Here is a 10,350-nt window from a genome sequence, read left to right on the forward strand (position 1 = left end):
ATATTTCTACTAGATGTGACTCTTTGGCGTTTCTGTTATTATTAACACTGCTGCTTTAGTTGTTCTGACTGCTAAAATCATCTGTTATTCCTCATTTTAAAGCCGATATTCCGTGGGGTCGGGGGGGGGGGGGGGGGGGCTCGGGTCCTTGTCACCTTTTGTTGAACTCAAATACCTGTACTTTCTACTTCTTACATGTTGAACCCAAATACCTGTACTTTCTACTGCTTACATGTTGAACCCAAATACCTGTACTTTCTACTGCTTACATGTTGAACCCAAATACCTGTACTTTCTACTTCTTACATGTTGAACTCAAATACCTGTACTTTCTACTTCTTACATGTTGAACACAAATACCTGTACTTTTCTACTTCTACATGTTTGAACACAAATACATGTACTTTCTACTCTTCTTACATGTTGAACACAAATACCTGTACTTTCTACTTCTTACATGTTGAACTCAAATACCTGTACTTTCTACTTCTTACATGTTGAACACAATACCTGTACTTTCTACTTCTTACATGTTGAACTCAATACCTGTACTTTCTACTTCTTACATGTTGAACACCAAATACCTGTACGTTCTACTTCTTACATGTTGAACAACAATACATGTACTTTCTACTTCTTACATGTTGAACACAATACCTGTACTTTCTACTTCTTACATGTTGAACTCAAATACCTGTTACTTTCTACTTCTTACATGGTTGAACCCAAATACCTGTACTTTCTACTTCTTACATGTTGAACTCAAATACCTGTACTTTCTACTTCTTACATGTTGAAACCCAAATACCTGTACTTTCTACTTCTTAGATGTTGAACCCAAATACCTGTACTTTCTACTTCTCACATGTTGAACTCAAATACCTGTACTTTCTACTTCTTACATTTTCCAAACAGCTGGTTCCTTTAGTTTGAATGTGTGTTTGGTTGGGTGCCCAACCAGTCGATCGCGATCAACCGGTCGATCGCGGGGAGATTCCCAGTCGATCGCGAGATGTGTCTAAAAATAGAACAACAATATTCTGTTTTATCGTTAATGTCCTATAACATAATCTTCCTGTGCCAGAATAATGCACCTTGAACGCATCCAAAGCTTTGTGATTGGCCGGGCGTCACCCCATGTGTCGGGGCGTGGCTGGTGGGCAGTGGGCAGTGCACTAGTTCGCTAACGTTGTCCGTGGCTGCTTCTCGGGTCGACTATTTTCATTTCCTCGGTCCTCGGTCTCATCGGAAGTTGATTTGTCCGCGCCATCTTGAGTACCGTCCCATGGCTCTTATTTCTGCCGGAGGACCGAGGATCGAGGATCGAGGAGCGAGGAGCGATAATGGAGGAGCGATAACCGAGGAACCACCAGACCATCCTCCGCATGAAATCCTCAGATACTCACCCCCGCCCCCTTACTGTGTATCGCTCACTGATTGGACGAGGCAGTGCATGCACTGATCTGATGCTTCTTGACATGAGAGCAGTTTCCCCAGCGGAGTGAAGAAAATACATGAACCTCACGGGATTCACTCCTCAGTTTATACCATGTTTGGTTTCAATTAATGTATCATGTATTTACAAATATGTGATCTGAACAAAAGTGGTCAAAAATCATTATTGGAAACCATTTTCATGATCGCTTTTTTTCGTTTTACAGTTTCATTTATTGTAATTTCCATTCAGTCAATTAAGTGCTATTAAAATGTTAATGTGCTACATATCCCCACAAACACACAAAGTGTGCAATCCAATGAATGTAAATCTGACTGGGTTTTGATAGATAACATATCTCTTTTTCTTCTCTCAATTATTTTATTTCTATTGTGCACTCTAATCAATATTAATCAAACTATTGTCGTTTATACATTTTAAGAATGGCGTTTATCTTTTTTGAGAATTAGTTATTATTTTATTTTATTTATTGGGGTCTACAACAGATGATACAAATGTTTGTGTCAGTAAATGTGCTACTAACAGAGGCGGGGGGTGTGTGTGGAAATAAGGGGGACAGAGCTGCTGTCAGACGATCAGCTGTGCAGCGTCATGAACAAACGGACTCGCTTCACGTGACGCTCCGGAGGAAAGGACGTCCCATTGCTCTTAAAACTCATTTCCCTGCTTCTCGTGGTTTCCTCTGCGTCCCTCCATGCTTCCCTGGTGGGAGGGACTAACGCAGGGAAACGACGCAAGTGAGGGAAGCAAGGATTTCATTTAATCGACCTGAGAAGCAGCCTACGAGACGGAATTCCCTCCTAATTCTGCCCTACGCTCCCAAAAGGGGAGGGGCCTGAAAGGACAGCTAATGCACAGCAGTCCATTTTTCACCAGGCCAGCAACAAGAGCAAGGCTGCTACCAGAGCATCTTAATCGTGTCAGTCACGTTCTTGCGAAACACATGAAGTCTTTCAAAGACGGCGAAGTTGTGAAAGAAGCATTCCTGGAGGCTGCCGACGCGCTTTTGGGGGACAGTAAAAATAACAGTAGCATTTCAACAGGTTTTTGATATGATAAAAACTCAAGTTAGATACCGTTATTAATCAGCTGTAAGTTTGAGTTTGTTTGAACTTATTCATTATAATTATTGTACAAAATGGTATAAGAATGCAAACTTAAATTGATTATAGTCTATTATCAATTCAGGTTAAGAAACTAGTGTTGCTTGCATCCTATTTTAAAGGCATTTCTTTTTATAATCTACAAAAATGCAATAAAAAAAGGGTTTGATTCTATTAATGTTGTCTTTTTTATTGCACTGTTGCAGCAGATTCCTGTGTAGCGTCAGATCTTATTAGTAAGCCTCATTTATACTTTTGTAGCAACACTATTTTTATATAATGGCAAAGAAAGGGTTCAGAGTCTTTTCTTTTTTCCCTGTGTCATATGTGGCAGCACTGTTCAATGTTTCTTGAAAACATGACCCACTGTAGTGACGTGTGAATAAACTCCAACTCTGTATCAACAACACTGTTGTGTAACTTCAGTTAAATACTTGTATGTGTGTAGATTAGAAAGAGGTAAGATAAAGGATCTGCAGTATTTTATGAAGTATTCATCGTACAAAGGTCAGTTTTATACAAGTAGAAGTGTGTATTTACCTGGTAGTAGGCTGTCAGTAATGGCTACGCCTCTCTATTTGGACTGGTAGATCTCGGCAGACTGGCAACTTTAAAAGTAGCTCTCGGTTCAAAAAAGGTTGGGCACCCCTGCTTTAGAGTCATTGCGTGCCTATTGATTTGAACACGATCCGTGTATCCATCACTTCCTGGTCTTCTCTAAAGAAGAGGGACCAATGGAAACGTTGTCATGTTGCCGTTGTTCAGCATGGAAACATTCATTAGCTAACAATGACATTATTGTTCTATTAATATAAAGGGAGGTCAGGTACTCTTTAAAACAGCTGCTAGTTATGGGTACTTTCTACTGAAGTACATTTCAAAGCCTTTACTTTTACTTGAGTAAAGAAGTTTAGTCAGTACTTCTACTTTCACCAGAGTATTTTTAAACACGAGTATCTGTACTTCTACTTGAGTGAAGGATGTGTGTACTTTCCCCATCCCTGCACAGTGCTCTAGTTACTCTTCACACACACTTCATGAACTCTTCTGAATGTTTTACAAGTGTGTATTTCCCTCTCTTTTCCTCCCGATGCGCTTCCTGCTGCTGTTCAGCCGGCAGGGGAAGCTTCGGCTTCAGAAATGGTCACTCCGGTTTCAGATCGGGAGAAAAAGAAGGTGATCCGTGACATGATGCTGCTCGTGTTGGCACGGCAACCACGATCCTGACAACTCCTGCACTGGAGGGACCTGAAGATCGTTTACAAGAGGTGCAAACAGAACAATAGGATACAATACGATATGATACAGAATGATACACTACAATATAGGGATGTAACGATATATCGAATATCGCGATATCGCGGTCAATAAATGTCTCAATACGTCGTGAGACTGACAAAATATACCGCGATTTCTTTTTTATTTATTTATTATTTATTTTTTAAACCTTTATTCAACCAGATGGTCCCATTGAGATCATCAATCTCTTTTTCAAGGGAGACCTGTCCAACATGGCAGCAAGTAGGTGACAGGGCTACATGTACACACCTAGAGACATTGACAAGTACCAACAGTATATTTATATCTCTGTCAATAAGCCTCACCTTCTTGGCAAAAACTGTATTGTTTTTGAAGTGGTGGAGAGACAATGCACAGTTTGACCCACTGCTGTCACCCAGGGCCAAATCTCTCTGTCCCCAGCAACATCGAGTACCAAGCAAGAGAGTTTTTTTCCACAGCAGGGGATCTTGTAAACGCCCAAACATCCCAGCTTCTACCTGGAAATGTGGACATGCTCATATTCCTAAAAGATAACCTTGATGATGCTGAGTGAGTGAGCGAGCGAGCGAGTGAGTGAGTGAGTTAGAGTTGAGTTACTTGAAAAACTAAAGTGAAACTTGAGTTATTCTATTGCAAGGTCTGATTATTATATTGTTGACACTTTAAAATACTACTATCCAACTAAAATGCTGTACAAATCACATTTATTATTTAATAAAGAAAAAAAATTCAAGTAAAAAAAAAAAAAATTCACATTTTTTTTCTTTATTTTTCAATATCGCGATAAATATCGTACCGTGAGTTTTTGGTATCGTTACATCCCTACTACAATAATATAGAAAACAATACGATACCAACAAATACGATACCAACCAATACGATACGCTGTGATTAGATACAAAACGATATGTTTTAATGCAATAAAAAACAATATGTTACAATACTAAACGATACGATGCAATACAATCCGAAATCATTTCCCCCCCTTTGTGCTACAGCCCTGTGCGACTGTTTTTAACTGCATTTTAACTAGTGACTTGTGCCAAATAAAATTGTATATTTTTGATAACTTGAAACCGCGTCTCCTGCTCCATTAGTATTCGAGCCTATGTGTCCTTTCTATAACTGAAAGAAGTGTTAATATTTCCTTGGGTGAAACTCCCAAGGTGGCGTTGTCGGAATTGTGAATGGTGTAATCAAACCAACTTTAACAAATACATTCACCTATCCTCCGCTCTGCGGCTACTGCCACAAACTTTCGCACATTTTTGATCTGTTCTAAATGTACCTTAGAGGAATATTTTTCAAGTTTTTAATACTCTTATCAACATATGAGTGGACAAATATGCTTTATGCTAATGTTTGTTATCATTTGAACAATGACAAATATTCTCATGAATATTAAACACAACAACTTCTGAACATTACAAATATTCGCCTCAATTCAACCTGGAACCTCTCTCATACAATAATACAATACAAATTGTGTGGTGTGTGTGTGTGTGTGTGTGTGTGTGTGTGTGTGTGTGTGTGTGTGTGTGTGGGTGTGTGTGTGTGTGTTTGTGTGTGATGTGTGTGTGTGTGTGTGTGTGTGTGGTGTGTGTGTGTGTGTGTGTGTGTGTGTGTGTGTTGTGTGTGTGTTGTGTGTGTGTGTGTGTGTGTGTGGTGTGTGTGTGTGTGTGTGTGTGTGTGTGTGCTGTGTGTGTGTGTGTGTGTGTGGTGTGTGTGGTGTGTGTGTGTGTGTGTGTGTGTGTGTGTGTGTGTGTGTGTGTGTGTGTAGGTGTGTGTGTGTGTGTGTGTGTGTGTGTGTGTGTGTGTGTGTGTTGTGTGTGTGTGTGTGTGTGTGTGTGCTATGGCTCGTTGGAGCTATGTGCAACTCAAAGCATATGCTCGAACGGGAGCTGCCTGGACGCTGCAATCATGTTGCACACTTTCCGTGCTGAGTGTGCTGACTTTTCGTACAATGTCCCACTGTCTGGCTTCCTGCATAAAGTCAAGTGCTCGGCACACTCCTTCTATCCATTAGCGCAGCTAGCTAGCACCAGATGCTAACAACAACAATGCACGTAAGGTCTCTCTCTCGCTCGGGCCACACATACACACACCCTCCCCGGTCCTCCCAACAGCCAGTCGGTGCCTGCCGGTGAGCTGGGAAGTGTGTCTGCCACAAGCGGGCGGCAGGAGCGGGGCTGTCAGCATCAGCTTGTAGATGGTATTTTAAACTCGATGTGCTCTGAAACTACGGGGCGGCCGAGGACAAAAAATACACATGCGTTAATCGCGTTAAAATAATTAATGCCGTTAATTTTTTTTCGCGTTATTAACGCGTTAACGCGAAAAACCGATAAGATACAAAGACGATAAGATATAAAATACGATACAATGCAAACAATATGATAACAAACAAAATGATACGATAAGATAACACACAATAACTACAGCTTGAGTTTCTCGATACTTCACAGATTATGTTTTGCCCACAAAGTATAAGTCAACTATTAATATATGCTATTTGTGGTGAAGCTACCCAGCTGAATATAGCATAACTCAAATAAAGACCAGAGTATTTTAATACAGTTTTTTCTTCTTCTTTTACTTAAGTGTAATATTACTAGTACTATAACTAGTTTCTAGTATTTCTTCCCCCCCGCACTAGTATCGCTTTGTTTATCAGCGGTCTCTTTACTGCAGGTATAAAGCAGCACTTTTTCCTTTGTCTGCGTTTAATGATTAACTCGTGTTTCCTGTGCTTTAAGCTTCAAAATACACACACCACACACACACACACACACACACACACACACACACACCACACACACACACACACACACACACACACACACACACACACACACACACACACTCATTCACTCACTCACTCACAACGTTGTGTTAACAATACATGGAAGAAAGTAAAGGTCACAAACAGAGGAGGAAGTAGAAGAAGTACTTCGGATCCTTTACTTAAAGGGGACCAATCATGCAAAATGCCACTTTCTGATGTCTTTTATACATCAATGTGTCCCCTGTGAGTCAGGGAACTCTCGCAGCAATCAGGAAATAAAACCCTCTCTCTTTCCCTCCGTACCCAAATCTCTAAAAACGGGGGGAACAACGGAAGCTGATCCAGATTTGCGTTCGATATGACGTAATATCTGAAATGTGGACCCACGGCCCAATCAGGAAACGTTGCTATCAGAAACAATGCCCGACTGCTTTTGGACGTAAATGGTCGGTGTTTACATTAGCATCGCTAACACTCAGAGCTAACTGTACTGGAGAGCATAGTGTGTGAAAGAAGCAGGAAGTAAAAAGGAAACTCACCTTGTGGTATAACCGGCAAGAGAGAAAGCCTTTGAGCTCCAGACGTTCAGATCCTTGATCATCCATGATATGGCGTTTCATCACGGCAGCATTTAGTTTAGACAGTAGCTGCCGGTCCCGCATGAGCTCAGACCCCTCCTCTTATTTTTTTAAAGCTTTATTCCCCAAATCGGCACTTTAGAAACAGGAAGTGAATAGAGGGATAGGAGGCATGGCTAGATAGGGTGATCTGTTTGGTATTTGGAGCAAGAACACGTCCTAGACATGTTTTTTATATATATACTGTATATTCTGAACCGTGCTATATTGCCTAAAAATCAGCATGATAGGTGAGCTTTAAGCAAAAATGCAAAATCACAGTCTAAAAATTATAGGAAAATACTTTTTTGCTTTTTTTAAAGTACAGATATATTAGCAAGTATTCATTATGCAGAATGCCGATTATTTAACATTTTTGCTACACAAAATAATATAATGCTGTTTTATCGTGCTTTGGCAGGTTCATATTATTCATAATAAAACAAATAGTTAGGGATTACATATAAGATACACATGATGTTATAATTAATGAATCAATCATTTTAATCCAGTGATGTTATTTCCGGTGCAGGTACGCCAGCCTGTACTTCTGTTCGGGTCTGGAGAACAACGACAACGAGCTGCTGCCCTCGAGGTTCTGCACCGATACGTGGAGCTGCTGGACAAATACTTTGGGAACGTAGTACAGCGGAAGTTAGGAAATATCAATGAAATACACACACGCGGCCAAAAAAAACTATCATTATCAAGCTTTACAACTCCGTTATGGTCATAACACAGCCCAATCTTTCATTCAGCCACAAATTCCTAAATATATATGTTTTTGTTTTTATTTGTTTATTTCAACCAGGTACTTTGTCAATATACAAATCTATTTAACATAGAACATAAACAAATCAAGAAACATGGCAGAGTCGTTTGCCTCAATCCCATTTATGTGGGAAAAAAGGAAGAAATATGAATAATACAAATAAAATAAAAGTTTTTGTTCTAACAAAATAAAAAAACAAAAAAAATTCCATGTAGGCCTATTGTATGTAATTATTAACAAATATACTAAGTCTGACATCTTCATTGACATGTTACAATCTCTCAGGAGCATCCTCTAATAAGCTCACTAAACAAATACCAGTTCACAGAAATGTTAGCAAGTGGCATGTTTGTATTGAACAGGTTATTTAACAGTGGAATAAAACTATTTTAAAACTATTGGCAAAAACACGGAAAGTGTGTGTGCATTGAGATGAACCATTAAGATGACATAAGCATGAAGTCATGAACACTAACCCAGACATTAGTTGTCTAACTTGAACCTAAGACACTTGTAGCCTCTGCTGACGCACAATAAGGGGGGTGTCCACACAGACACCTGTCAGCCCGCACTCTGCTGTTCCTCAGCGCCCGCTCCCCCTCCCTCCCGCACTCTGCTGTTCCTCACCGCGCCGCCTTCCCCCCTCCCTCCCGCACTCTGCGTTCCTCAGCGTCCGCTCCCCCTCCCTCCCGCACTCTGCTGTTCCTCAGCGCCACTCCCCCTTCCCTCCCGCTGAAATTATGAATGAAAAGCGTAGTAATCATAGATAACACGGCAGGGTCTGTGACAGTTTGTTTTCATCTGATTTCAATAAACAAAGTCGGTTTTTTAGAAATATTAAACTTTGTTTCGCCAAATTCAGATGATAAATAACAACCTTTGAAGCTTGTAGAGGCATAATTACAAGCGGAGACTTAACGTCACAGCAGGCATAACAAACAGCCGGGGTTTCTTGTGAGGGTTGCCCCGGGAAACAAACACAATACACACAAACGCCTCACAGATTATTTTGCGGTATTTGAAATCATGTAAGCAGCTCGCGCCGTAACTAGGAGTCCTAGTGGACGGTATCAGTACTACAAGTACACAAATAAAAAATAATATATATATTTTTTAATTAATTACGTTGTTTATAAATTAATCTGAGGGCCGCAAAAAAGAGGGGGTGGGCCGCCATTTGCCCATCCCTGCTCTAGATATATCTGACAGCTCAAGTATTATTGACTAAATGTGAGTACTACTTCTGTGCTCTTCATCAGTGTGTCTCCCTCTAGTGTCCACAAGGCGCCTCTGCTCTAGTTCTCTTTACCAAAATCCAAACAATTAAACCTCAAAGTGTTTAAAGAGAAAATGGAGTGAAAAGACGCTCTTTATATAATTTCTCTTTTAATTTAATTTCCTTATTTCTTTATCAGCCTGCCACTCCTACAATCTTTTCAATATTCAATCAGGGTCAAAGTGTCATTGGTCTGTTGTGTAACTGGTGTGATTTCTGTGTGCAGGTGTGTGAGTTTGGACCTTATTTTTAACTTTGAGAAGGCGTACTACATCCTGGACGAGTTCCTGATGGGAGGAGAAGTTTTAGAAACGTCCAAAGTGGCTGTGAGTGATTCTATGGAGGGAGGCAGACACTCTGCAGGAGGTACCGTGAGCTTTATGTACTATATATGCAGTTATAAACTGGCAACAAATACACATATAGGATCAAAACAGGGAAAAAACACAACATTTGGACAAGAAAAATCAAGATAGAGGAAAAAACTAAATGAATAGCAGCTTTTAAACAATTATGTTGACAACCGATAAACCGAAAACACACAACATGCAAAGTGTGAGTTTAATAGTTTAATTTTTTTCCAATTTCATGTTGTGTTTGCAACGGTTAGTGGTCATTACTTGTACTGTGTTTTCGTTAGAAACTTAAGGTCCAGATTACTTCCTGATTCAGTTAAATATTGTACCTTCAGTTTAATTCCTTTGCTCTAACATTTCACAGTTTTTGTAATCTGCATGTTTTTATTCGTACGGCATGTCCTGAATTGTTTTGCGTCTGTGTTGCATGTTTTTTTATCGATTTTAAAACAGAACGTTACACTGAATTTATAAATCTGAGTACAGGTAGAAAATGTCTTGGGCTAACTCTGACACATCAATGTTAATAGAGCGGTGCAGTGACGAGTCCTAAAACCAGGAAGTGAGTCAGCATTTCTCCACTTCCTGTTCCCCTGGTCTCAGAGCCAATGGGGATCTCTCCATAGGATTTAGGAAAGTAGCTGAACTAAGGTCTGTGGTTGAGACACATTGAAGAGACGGGTCACGTTTGTTCTACGACATTA

The 10,350-nt window shown here is 40.1% G+C and overlaps 1 pseudogene; it reads left to right on the top strand.

Annotated features, from left to right (window-relative positions):
- Nucleotides 1-3,649: 3,649 nt before the first annotated feature.
- LOC117545864 lies at nucleotides 3,650-10,175 on the top strand (annotated as a pseudogene).
- Nucleotides 10,176-10,350: the final 175 nt, after the last annotated feature.

The sequence above is a fragment of the Gymnodraco acuticeps genome, unplaced genomic scaffold, assembly GCF_902827175.1.
Source record: "Gymnodraco acuticeps unplaced genomic scaffold, fGymAcu1.1, whole genome shotgun sequence".
Lineage (NCBI taxonomy): Eukaryota > Metazoa > Chordata > Actinopteri > Perciformes > Bathydraconidae > Gymnodraco > Gymnodraco acuticeps.